Below are 13,570 nucleotides of genomic sequence, written 5' to 3' on the forward strand. Positions count from 1 at the left end.
GGAGTTCGAGACCAACCTGGTCAACATGGTGAAATCCCGTCTCTACTAAAAACACAAAAATTAGCCGGACAAGGTAGCACACCCTGTAATCCCAACTATTAGGGAGGCTGAGGCAGGAGAATCACTTGAGCCCAGGAGGCAGAGGTTGCAGTGAGCCAAGATTGTGCCATTGCACCACAGCCTGGGTGACAGAGCGAGACTCAGTCTCAACAAAAAGAAAAAAGAAAATACTACTGTGACATCCTACATGTGTTTTCATGCATGTGCACATAAATTTCTACCTATCAATGAAATTTCTGAGTCCTGTAGGTGATACATAAGTTTCGCTTTGATTGATACTGCCAGTCAGTTTTCCAAAGCTAATTGTACCAGTTGACACTTTGATCAAAGAGTATGGAAGTTCCAGTTGCGGTCAGGCGTGGTGGGCCCATGCCTGTAATCCCAGCACTTCGGGAGGTTGAGGCGGGTGGATCACCCGAGGTCAGGAGTTGAAGACCAGCCTTGCCAGGGTGGCGAAACCCCATCTCTACTAAAAATACAAAGATTGGTCGGTTGTGGTGGCAGGCACCGTAATCCCAGCTACTCAGGAGGCTGAGGCAGGAAGAATCACTTGAACCAGGGAGGCGGAGGTTGCAGTGAGCTGAGATTGTGCCATTACACTCCAGCCTGGACGACAGAGTGAGACTCTGTCTCAAAAAAAAAGAAAAGAAAAGAAAAGAAAGTTAAGAAAGTTCCAGTTGCTCTACATCCTCATCATGGCCTTCTTTCATTTTGACTATTCTGGTGGATGTGTTAGTGCCATCTCATTGTGATTTTCTTTTCTTACTCTTTTTATTATGGAAACTTTCAAATATATGTAAAACTAGCGAAAATTATATGACAAATCCCAGTATATCTTTGCTCAGCGTTATCAACTCTCAACTCAGGTCGGACTTTTTATGCTGCTCTGTTGACTTTGATTTGTTTCCCCATTCCTCTTCACAGATGTCTCCGACTTAGACCAGTCTCTAAAATTCTCTACCTACGAAATTTTCAGCCTCTTGTTCTAAGTTAATGTTGTAGTCCCCCTTTGTCATAGAGGCTGTCAGGTACAAATTCTTGCAATTTCTTGTAGTCTGATTTATAAACTTAACGATAAGTGTGCCAATGCTTACATCTTTCCTCTAATCTCTTTTTGGTTTTTTAGAGGTAGGGTTTCACTGTGTTGTTCAGGCTGGTCAAGCAAGTGATGCTTCCTCCTTGTCTCCCGAAGTGTTGAGATGACAGGCTTGAGCTGTGGTGCTTAAGGTCTAATAAAAAGGTGTCTTATTCCTGAAAAAGATATTTATTTATTTATTTATTTATTTATTTATTTATTTATTTTTTTGATGGTAGGAGATAGGGTCTTTCTCTGTCCCCAAGCTGGAGTGCAGGGATGCAGTCACAACTCACTGCAGCCTCGACCTCCCAGGCTCCCACCTCAGACTCCGTAGTAGCTGGGACTACAGGCATGCACCACCGTGTGCAACTAATTAAATTTTTTTTTTTTTTTTTGGTAGAGATGGTGCCTTCCTATGTTGCCCAGGTTGGTCTCAAACTCCTGGGCCTGAGCAGTCTTCCCGCCTCAACCTCCCAAAGTGTTGGGATTTCAGGTGTGGCAAACAAGTCCGTTTCTCCAGTTTTCTAGGTCTCATTCTTTTCTGAGGGCTTGATCTTTCAGTCTCTGGTGTTTTGCTGTAAGATTGTTAATGTCTCCCATTCTATTTACTTTTTCCTTTTGACAATAAATGTACTCCGTATTTCTCATTTCAAGAAGAACCTTTCCTTGACCACATATCATACACTGTCTACTCTCTCCCCTCATCGAGAACAAATTTCTCAAACTAGTAGTTACTTCTGTCTTTGCTCACATCTCTCAAGCACTGTGGTGGGATAATACCCTGTTGCAGCTCCCCAAAACCTTCACTAAATCTGATTTGGCTTAGCTCACCGATGATGTTCCAATTGCCAGATCTAGTGGATACATTTCAGTGTCAATTGTTTTTACATAACAAATTGTGAGTTCTTCCTAGTGGAAGGCACTGATAAGTGTTAAAAATAAAAGATGACAAGACATAGGGTTGTGTATCATAGTGAAGTAGCAGACTTATCAGATGACAGGGAATTGCCTACTAGCTGCTATATTTATTGAAGAGTGAACACCAGGATGTGCTGCTGCTGTTCTAAGAGGTTTACATGTGTTATTTGATTTAATTTCTCCAATGAATTAGGCATTGTTATTATTTTTAATCTTCATTTTAAAGAGGAACACATCTAGTCATGGAGAAGCTAGAAATTGCCTGAGGCCAAGCATTTAGTCAGATAAATTTGAATCTGAATGCAGATCTAACTTTAGAACTCCTACTGTTGAAGAAATATCTGCATTTGTTGGGAGCTGGACTCAGCTCCTCCTAATGCCTTTGAGATGTGGATACAGGGGAGGGGAAGAAATGATTGTCAGGGAAGGCTGCTTGTTGATTGATTGATCGATGGGCTAGAATTAGAACATAGTTAGGTCTGAAATAGATAATTTAGTTCAACACCCTTAATTTACATTTGAGCCCTAAGGAAGCAACTTGTCCAAAATGATACAGAGCTTTTTTGTGTAATAAATTTGACAACAGTCAAGTAACCTAGTCTGACATTTATTTGTTTTTCCAAAAAAGAAAAAGTTTCACCCAAACTCCTGAACCATGTGCTGCCTAAAATACTACTAGAAATGTAGTGTAGAAGAAGAGTATAAATTCCAGACATTTCTCTACCGTGGTGATTGGATTAGGATTTCTAATAATGCACCCACTGTATTTTTTTTTTTTTTTTTTTTCATTTACATCTATGGTTACATTTCCTTTTTTATTCCCAAAGTAGTGTATTTGTACTTTCTCTCAGGTTTAATCTTTACCTTTGGCAGAAGTTTTAATCTTTACTTTTTTTTTTTTTTTAAAGACGGAGTCTGCTCTGTCTCCCAGGCTGGAGTGCAGTGGCACAATCTTGGCTCACTGCAACCTCTCCCTCCCGGGTTCAAGCAATTCTCCTACATGAGCCTCCTGAGTAGGTGGGACTACAGGCATGTGCCACCATGCCCAGCTAATTTTTTTTGTATTTTTAGTAGAGACAGGGTTTTGCCATGTTGGTCAGGCTAGTCTCAAACTCCTGACCTCAAATAATCTGCCCGCCTCAGCCTCCCAAAGTGCTGGGTTACAGGCATGAGCCCCCACGCTCGGCCAAGAGCCCCCACGCTCTTTTATTGTTATTTTAAAGCTCCAATTCTTAAGATTCATCGGTTCTATAGTTTTTAAATTTACCAATTTCTGGTTTTATACCTCTTTTAAATAGTTTCTTCCCCATTTTCTTTGGATTTATGTTATTTCTGTGTCACCTTAAATCATATATTTAATTCTCTTATTTCGATTTGTTCCCATTTAATAACAGAAATCTTAGTTTCAAAATTTTGCATCGTGTCCCATAGAATCACAAAGGTTTAGGGACTGGAGGGAATTGTCAAAACCATATAATGCAAACTTCTTGTTTTCCACATTCAAAACACAAACAGGTTAAAAGGCTTGTTTCACAGCTAACTAGTTGTGGAACCAGAGACCAGACCAGACAATTTTCCTGACCCTCCTTTTTCACTACACCACTCCTACTGGCTTCTTAACCAAAAAAGACACAAGAATGAAGTAAAAGGAGACCATTTCTAGTGGGAATGCCGTTATAGTCTGGGAAACTCCTGTAATGGCTTGGACATAAAGTAACCAGCTAAGTGCTTTTAGAGGAGATTATTATTTTTTTGTCTTTCTCTAGAACAGAGGTTACTTTGTGTTGACACAAGGTGAATAAATAAGCCTTCTGTTGATTCAGGTAGGGTTCAGGGCACCTGTCTTAAAGGGGCAGCACCTTACTTCAGCTGCCCAGCTCTAAGTCAGAGTTCCAGAGAGAAGACCTCATTTTTCCCACTCATGGTTCCAGTGAGAACCACGCCCCCCCCAACCCACATGCCATTGTTCCATCATGACCTGATTGCATTTTCACCGCAGAGCCACTTAGGAGAAGGATTGCCACCTCCTTGAATTAGAGTTCTTGGAGCAGGGCCAATAAGCTTAGCAGTGGGAGCAGGGGGAGGAGAAGAATAAATGGAGTGAGCGCAGCCCAGCCTGCCTGCGAGAGTGTGTCCTGCGTTTCTTGTTTCTTGCCCTGGCTTGAATTAGTGAAAAGGTGAAGTGGGTGGGCAGCGAACAAAGGAGTAATGTAGACATGGATTCAAAAATGAAGGTTTTCTTCCTTTTTACTTACTAAGGGTTGTGATGGTTAAATAAAAAGTTTAACACCATTTATTGGTGATCTGCTAAATAATGAAGGTATGAAAAGATGGATGTGAGTGTATACACATGTGCATACAAATGTGTGCATACATGCACGCACATACACACATAGACACAAGGTGGAAGTGCCTGAAACCCAAAAGAAACTTGTGGTGAAACATCTTTCTGTACAATGAGGAATGTTTTATAATGGGAATAATTTTACCCCTTTTTTAAGTGTCTGTTTTGTCTGGGCTGTCTACATTTTGTATAGAATAATGCTCAAGATACGTTTTTACTTCTATTTTTATGCATTGCATGAAAATAAGTGTTTACTCTTAACGCCTGGAGTTACCAGTGAAATTCCATGCAGCTCGCAAAAATTCAGAGTGAACCGATGATTATTAAGGGCCAGCTCTGTGTGAAGCCCTGTACTGAGGGACTTTCACAAGAATTCTTTTGTTTACTCCTCCCTAACCACTTCCTGTATAGTTGATATTATCACTCTTACTTTAAAGATGAAAACAAAGAAGCTCAGAGAGGGTAAGTAACTTACCCTAGATTATACAGCTAATAAATGTCAGAATCTGGAATCAAACCCAGATCTTCTGATTTCAAGTTACATATTCTTTCCTCTGTCTGCCAGACAAAAGCAATTTAATACTAGATGGTAAATGTCTGAAGGTTTAAGATAATGCCCCGTTTACTTTCACGCAGTGTGATGCCAGCAGTTTCCCAGAAGATTAAAATATGCTTTGCAGCTTATTATCTTTTATTAATTTTCATTTTTATCACAGTATTACATAGACATTCTTCGAGAGGTCAAATAACAACACTATAAGACCTTTAAAAAGTAGCCATTCCTTGACTCATCATACATAATGAATTTTTGGTTCCAGGACTATTCTGTGTAGTTTAATTTGCTATTAGAAAGTAAAAGGGTAGGGAACAAGGAATTGCGTTTACTTAACATGTATTAAGTCCCAGGCAATTTGAGCTGCACCTTCTGCAGGATATCTTACTTAATCTTCTAAACAACTCTGAGGCATCTGACAACCTACTGTGGGATTCCAGCAATAGGGACTCCCTGGGAGTGTTTCTTCCTCACAGGGCTGACTCCCATGTAAAAATGCAGCTGCTTTTTCAGTTCTTCCTTCGAATCCTACCATAAATTGATTTGTTACTAATTAGACAAAAATGATGCTAAAACAAATCTGCACCCAGCAATTGATCTTACAAGGTCTGGGTATTCATTTCTACTCTCTTCCTCCTGAAAACTGATGTACGTTTTATAGCTTTATTTTAATTTTCTGTAGCTCTTAAATTTTGTAGCCTTTTAGAAGCTACATAAGTAGTACATAATCTTAAGTAAATGTTCTTACTTTGGCTTCTAAAGTATTACGTTTTATCCTGCCCGCAGAATGGCACATAAATAACCCTTTGAACTTGAGAGCAGACAGTACAGTCAGCTGCATTTATGAAATTCAGTACAAACAATCACCTGTTGGCACAAATTATGTTCACTAATTTTTTACTTATATTCATTTCTCTATTTAAACTATTCATCAAATACATATGATAGAAATTTCATCTCTCTTCTTTTCCGTCCCCCACACATTTCTTAGTCAAGGTATTCTCTATCTGGCCAGATGGCATTATCCTCCTTTGTTCGTTCGATTATAAATTCCTAGAGCTCAGGAACTCTGCCCAGTTTTTTTATTCCCACCTCCCAACCTTGGAGTTATATTTCTGATACATGAAAGAGCCCAGTAAATGTTTGCTGCATTGAATGGAGTGGAATCGTAGCAACTGCCCAGCCTTAGTGGGTGTCCTGCGTGTACTTCCATGTGGCCTGGTTGTGTCTTAGGGGAAGTACTTATAGAAGGGAAATGGGGTTCAATGGGTTCACAGGGAGGCACAATTTGCTGTGGCACACAGTAGAGCCTTGGCTCCCACAATTCCACCTGCCTGCCTGCCCTCTTCCTCTTGCTGTAATTAAAGCCTGTCCCTTCCTCAGTCCTGCCTTTTCCCTTGGAATGGGGCTGTTGTCATTGTCCAAATCTATTTTTATCATCTAGACTCTAGAAATGTCAGTTGAATGAAATGGTACTAGAATCTTCTTCCCTTTCTTCCCCTTTTTTGTATAACTAACAAGAAGAACAATTACTTTTTCATTTTGTTTTTTCACTCTCTCATTTTGAAAGATAACCAAAGCAGTTGTTGAGAGTCACATTTGAGCCATTTGTGCATCACAAAAATCAGCCTCACAAGGTTAGGGTCAAGTATTCCAGCCTTATCTTTCCCTATCAGCCTTTTACCTGAATATTTCAGTTGTTCCTGAACTCTTATTATTTTTCTTTCTCTAACTTCCTTTCTTCTGCTGATATCAACTAGTTAGGTATTTGTGTTTGGTTAAGTGCATGAAAATATAACTCCTAAAGTCCCAGATTGTTTTTAGAGCTTGCAAGGGGTCAGAAGACACAATTCTCCTTGTGTCCACCTTTACTCTTAGCCCTGGGTGCCTTCTGCAAGAATGCACATGCACCTGGCAAGGCATAGACAGCCCCAGAAACTCAGGAGGATGTGGCTCCAGTTCCACAGTCTTAACAGACATCTACTGAGCACTTACTGTATGCCGGGCACTGCACATACAAAGATGAAGAAGAAATGAGTTACATCCCAGCAAGGGAGACTGATATGGAAGCAGATAATTATAAAATGGTGGCAGATAGTTGTACAGAGTGAGGTAGGAGCACGGACTCAGCTGCAGAGAGCCAAAATGGTTTCTTAATGGAGCAAGGAATTGGGACGGGATTGTGCAGTGCAGGAAGCGAGGGAAGGGAATTAAGGAGTGAGCAGAGTGCTAGCAAAGGATTCCAGGAGGAGGTGGCAACATGAACTCAGGCACAGACTGAGAAACAACTGGGGGTGGGCAGTGTTTGGGGTATTAACTGCATGCAATTCAGTTGCTGAAAAGAGATGACTGTAAAAAGGTATGCTGGCAGTCATAGAGGAAATGCTTTGTCATACCAAGGTATGGAAATAGAGCTAACATTGCATTTATACCTGTAGCCCATAGGGAGCCTTAGAAACAATTTAAACTGGAGCATGAACTCACCACTTGCCTTTTAGATGGAACCATTTGGTACCAAATTTAGGATATATTTGAGAGGCAGAGCACTAGAGGCCGTGAGGAAGCTGTTGCAGAATCAAGGCACAGGTTAATGGAGACCTGCATTAGGACAAGGGTGGCAGGAATAGAGAAAGTGCTGAGTTCTAGGAGGTAAAATTGGCAGCACCTGGTTAGCAGTAATTGCATATAGTGGTGATGAGAGGGGGGAATATAGAAGGATTTCCCAAGTTAGAAACTTAGGTGGTCAAGAAAATTCAGGACAGGGAGCAATTTAGAGATCATGATGATTTCAATCCTGGTCATGTTGAGTTTTGGACGATCCTGAGTATCCAGATGGAAATGTCGGGGAGTTGGATATAGGAGCGCAAATTTGAGACAGTAAAGTAGATAGGAGAATTATATATATCTGAGGAACTCACAGCCAGTACTTGTGAATGGAGACCGAGAGGTTGATTAAATTTATCCATAGACTAACAATACCTGTTTAAAAATCCAAAGCTGCTTAGATGTAGATATAGATGATATAGACATATATACACACACATGTGTATGTGTGTTTACGTGTGTGTATGCACTGTTCCGTCCTCCACTAGGGATCAGTATAATAAGTAGTTTGTGAAACATTGCATCAGAAGGGGCGTTTGCAAGGAATGTAGACAAAACAGAAACCAAAAATCACACACCTCCTCCTAAAAAAGAGTGGCTCATGTAGAAAATTACAGCTTCGGATTCATGTCAAGGAAGAGTGTTTGACAGCTACAGGATATGAAAAAAAAGATTCAAATGACTGACTTGTTTGGTCTGAGGAAAGAAAGAATGTTCGCAAGAAGTCAGCGCCCCTTGTATCTGCAGGTATCTAATGAAGCCTCTTTAATACACACCCGCCCCACTAACAGTGTTGTTAGTGTGTTTGCCCAGCTGTTTTCTTCTCCCTGGGAAGTAGGAAACTCTACAGTATATTACTTCTTTTTAGAGCTGAACATTCACTAAAGTCTTTTTGATATTTTAAAGTAGAAGTTACATTGTAGAGATTTTCCAATTTATTTATTTATTTTGAGACAGGGTCTCACTCTGTTGCCCAGGCTGGAGTACAGTGTCACATTCATAGTTCACTGCAGCCTCGACCACCGGGGCTCAAGGGATCCTCCTACCTCAGCCTCCTGGGTAGCTGGAACCACAGGCACGCACTACCATGCCCAGCTGATTTTTGTTATTTGTAGAAATAGGGTCTTACCATGTTGTCCAGGCTGGTCTCAAACTACTGTACTCAAGCTATTCTATTCTCCCATCTTGGCCTTCGAAAGTGTTGGGATTACAGGCATGAGCCACCACTCCCAGCATATTGTAGATATTTTCTAGAGAAAAGAAGCTTCACATGTATATCTGTATAGTGTGGTGTGTGTGTATGTGCGTGTATGTGTGTTACCTTCCAAATAATACATGGAACTCCCTTATTAAGTGATTTAAATAATTTAGTTATGATTCTTCTCCTGGAATGGCAGAAGAAGAAACATTTGTCACAGTTGGTAAATATTATATTTTTGTTTCAGGTATGAATTACATGGAGAATTCCATGCTAGTTTTTCCAAAGGTTTTAAATTTAACAGAACTTTTAAGTGTCTTGTTACCAGAAACTTCTTAGGAACTATATCTTGATTTAGAAAAGGGAATTTAGATAAACCACGGTTAAACACCTGGCCTTTCCAATAACTACTAGGTAGAAAACAAAGGTCGAACGAAAACAAAGACATGAAAGCTTAAGCTGAGGTATTCTTGTGAGAATTTTAGAGAAATTATTGTGGAAAATGGAAAGCCACAAAAATAGTTTTATCGAATTACTAGTCAAAGCTCATCTTCATAAAGACAAAAGTAAAACCATAAGCAATCATAGATGGAAAAAACTGACCTCTCTAATAGGATAGCATTTCATCAAGGTGGTGTGATAGCTGATCCTCTGTAGAGAAACTTGTTCGACAACCAGAAAAATACAGGTTTGTATAGAACACAGTAATTACTGATTTAGTGAGAACATTGTTGACTTTTGGTTGTTTTCTGTCCACTTTGAGGACAACCTGTAGAAAAATGTAAACTATATTTTGACTTCATTTGCCCTCTTCCAACAGTTGGCATATGCCAGAAGAGTGAAAATTTGTTTCTTTATTTGCCTGTATAAATTGCAATTATACAGAAAATTCATTTAGCTTATATCAGACTCCTGAGTTTCATATAAGTTATTTGAAATTAGCCCACCTTCTGTAGCATATAAAAGTGGTCAACATGTGTTGGTTACATAGCACGAAGACCTGTTCTATGTGCAGAGAAAGGGCGCCCACAGAGCGTGATGTGCAGGAATTTAAGGTGCATCATAAAGCTTATTCTAGTTTCTCCTCTCATGGCCTACCACAAGGCTCACATGGCCATTAGGGGAACAGTTTTGTGTTAAATTAGAATTTCCCAAAATGTGTTCTTCAGAACATTAGGGCTAAAGAATACCAATAGTTATTATGTAGACAAAAGGGGAAAGAAAGTTCTATATCCAAACTAAGTTTGGAAAATGATGGTTAAACAAAGGCAAACAGGGTCGCTTCTTTGCTGCAAAATTCAGGAGCCTTCGACATGCTTCCTTGCATGGTCTATCTCCAAGACAGGACAGTTGTTTGCAGAATTTTATAGATGTTTCTCACCTAGGTACACCTCTGAGACTTGGATGTTCACAAATCTGCTATTTGAAGATGATGGGTTGACTGTGAGTGGTGACTCACACCTGTAGTCTCAGCACTTTGGGCGGCCGAGGCGGGCGGATCAACCGAGGCCAGGAGTTCAAGACCACCCTGGCCAACGTGGCAAAACCCCATCTTATTAAAAATACCAAAATTAGCCAAGTGATGGTATGCTTCTGTAATCCCAGCTACTCAGGAGGCTGAGGCAGGAGAATCGCTTGAACTCAGGAGGGAGGTTGCAGTGAGCTGAGATCATGCCAGTGCACTCCAGCCTGGATGACAGAGTGAGACTCCATCTCGGGGGGATGGTGGGGTGGGGGAGAATTGGTTTAAGACACTTCAGAAGTTCTATGAAAGCCTGACTATGTGGCCCCAGGAAGTGGGTTAAGTCAGAGGCTTCAACTAGTATGTAATTTTGGTTTCTTTGGTCTACATAGTGTTTTTGAAAACCTAAAGCCAACATTTACAAATCAAGATATTTCAACATAAAAATCTAGGTTAAAAATTAGAGGTTGAGACAAATCGGGGCCTTCAGTCCTCCAGAGCCACCGTCCCCTGGGTCTTGGGAAGCCACTGCCCCTTTAGGGGAGAGATGTCCACCCCAGTTTTCAGAGCGTCTACCATCGTTTGTGTTCTTACACTGCAACATCACTCATTTATCTCACTTGGGCGGCCCCTCCCATCCCCCTGATGCCATTCACATGGATGAATTCATTCCTTTGGCTGAGAACAGGCACTGAGGTTAAATCTGGGTGGCTGGCGATGGCAGGACAAAGCCTATGGTCTGGAAGCAAATATGACAAAATATAGACAGTGGTTGTCTTGATTGGTGAGGTTATAAAATGTTTTCTGACTCCTTTTATTTACTTCTCTGTGTTTTCCAAATATTCTGCAACAACCGTGTATTTCTTATGTAACTAAAAGAGAGAATTTTAAAAAAAACAGCTAAAAAGCTTCTGAAATATAGATTTTTTTTAAAGATTTGGTTGCTATGAAAGTATCTGCCTCCCTTTAAATCCAAACTACTAATAGCATTAATACAATGAGCAAGATAAGTATATATTTGGGCAAAAAAACCCAAAAATATATCTGCTTTAAAAGCTTTCTTAAGATCCTGTTTTTCAGCTGTTCATCATAAATTAATACTACATACTACAAATATTTAGTTTTATGAGGGTAGAAAAGTGTTGATTGGGCATCTGTGAAGTTTGGTTTTTGATATTTGGGCCTTTGCTAGCTTCTAGAATATGATATAAAATAAGTAAAATAAGATAAAAATATTTGTATGTAGAGAGTGATAAAAAATAAATAGACGGATGGGTAGATTCATCTGAGATGATAGAAGAGCCTGGGAGAATTGAAGTGGAATGTCAAGGCCCACCTTACTGTCGAAGGCAGTTCCCAGCGTTGACCACGTGTTTTTGCAGCTGGCTAGTACTCCCCAGCAAGCAAACAGGCCAGACTCTGAAATCTTGTACGCTACGTAGGCACATTTGTAATCCTGAATTGGAATTTAGTTTCTGGGCAGAGGTAAGAAAATGATGACTCCTTTTTCACTCTCGAAGATAGAAAGACATTCTGCTTTTTTGGAAGGACACCTTTTGAAATCCCTCATTTGATTTTGAAATCCCTCGTTTGATTTTGTTGTTTTCCCTGCATCATAGAAAATCCCTAGAGATCAGGATGGGAACACATGAGATGCTTTGTGGATAAGGAACCAGGGGAATGAAAGGCAGAAGCAAAAGGAAGTGCCTGGAATTAGTTGGGAAACAAGGAGTAAACGGGGAAATTTATATTTTATAGACATTGGTGGGAATGGAAGAATAGACATGGTGGGAATTATTTACCTGATGCAGCTTCTCGGCCTCTCAATGTGTTTCCTCCACTGTATAATGGAGATAACGTTAGTACCACACTCACGAGGGTGAATGAAATACTGCGTAAGAAATGCTTAGCATAGGACCTGGCCAGAGGAAATGCACAATAATTTATTCAGATTCAGAGATAATTTTTTTGTTATTTTTAATAATGATTTTCAGTTTTATTGAGTAGTAATAAAAGAATGCCTTACATAGCATGACAACATAAAACAAATTGGTATTTTGAGATTTGTTTCATGGCCTAGTACGTAGCCCTTTTTTTGTTGTTGTTGTAAATAAGTTTGAAAAGACAGTATTTTTGGTAGTAGTGTTCTTTGTCCCATTACATCAAGCTTTTTAATTGTGATATTTAAATCTGTATGATTACTATTTTTTCGTTTACTTAATACCAGTGTCTGAGAAACTATTCTTACTCTTGGGTACCTGAGGTTATTAAAAATGCCAACCCCAAAACCAAGTTGACATTTAAATGGCCATGAGTTACAATGTTTTTCCTCTGACTAAACCTGAAATTGCACAGAATAGAGCCAGCTTGATGTAGGAGATGACAAGGACATTTTAAATATTTTTCATTAAATGTGTGGCATCACCTCAACAATCAGTGCAGCATGAGATTCCACTCCAAAGCTACTGAAGGTATTCTTGCTGCACTTCCTTCTAGAGGCTTCAGATAGAAGAGCCTGAAGAACATTAGCAGCCTCAGAAAGCGTGGGAAGAATCTCCAGATTATTCAATTTGTCCAGCCCTTCGGTGTGTAGTAAGCCAGCACCTAAATCAACTAAGATAACCGATATTTATCCTGATCTTGAAGTTCTTGGGGCTAAACTATTTCACAGTTTTTGTTGGTAGCTTGTGAGGAAACTCTTTCTGTCAAGAAATGCTTACCGGCCCCCAAGCCTCTATTTTGGCTCTTCACTCATTTTCTCTTTCCTTCTTTCTCTAATGTTTGTTGAGCACCTTCTCTAGGCAACTCACTGTAACAATGAATGTGTTACCTAGAAATGTCAAAGCAGACATTCTTTCTGACATTCTTGGAGTCTTACAGTGTATAAATTAAAACTTAAACATAATTCAGGGTGAGAAAGTCCTTGTCAGAGTGAGAAAGACTCACATAACTCTTGGGCATATGTGTATTTTCCACTCACTGTTGATGCAGGTGATAGAATCAGAAGAATTATTTTCACTTGTATTTATTAATTTTATTAGCTGGAGCCAGGCATAGCAGCTCATGCTTGTAATTCCAGCACTTTAGGAGGCCGAAGTGGGAGGATGGCTTGAGGCCAGGAGTTCAAGACCAGCCTGGGCAACCATAGTGCCACCCCACCTCTACAAAAAAATAAAAATAAATTAGCCAGGCATGGTGGCATACACCTATGGTGCCACCTACTCAGAATGCTGAGACAGGAGGATTGCTTGAGCCCTAGAGTTCGAGGCTGCAGGGAGCCATGATCACACCACTGCACTCCAGGTTGGGTGACAGAGTGAGACCTTGTCTCAAAAAAAGAAAAAAGAAAAATT

This window comes from Mandrillus leucophaeus, unplaced genomic scaffold, assembly GCF_000951045.1.
Source record: "Mandrillus leucophaeus isolate KB7577 unplaced genomic scaffold, Mleu.le_1.0 Scaffold549, whole genome shotgun sequence".
In the NCBI taxonomy this organism is placed as follows: Eukaryota; Metazoa; Chordata; class Mammalia; order Primates; family Cercopithecidae; genus Mandrillus; species Mandrillus leucophaeus.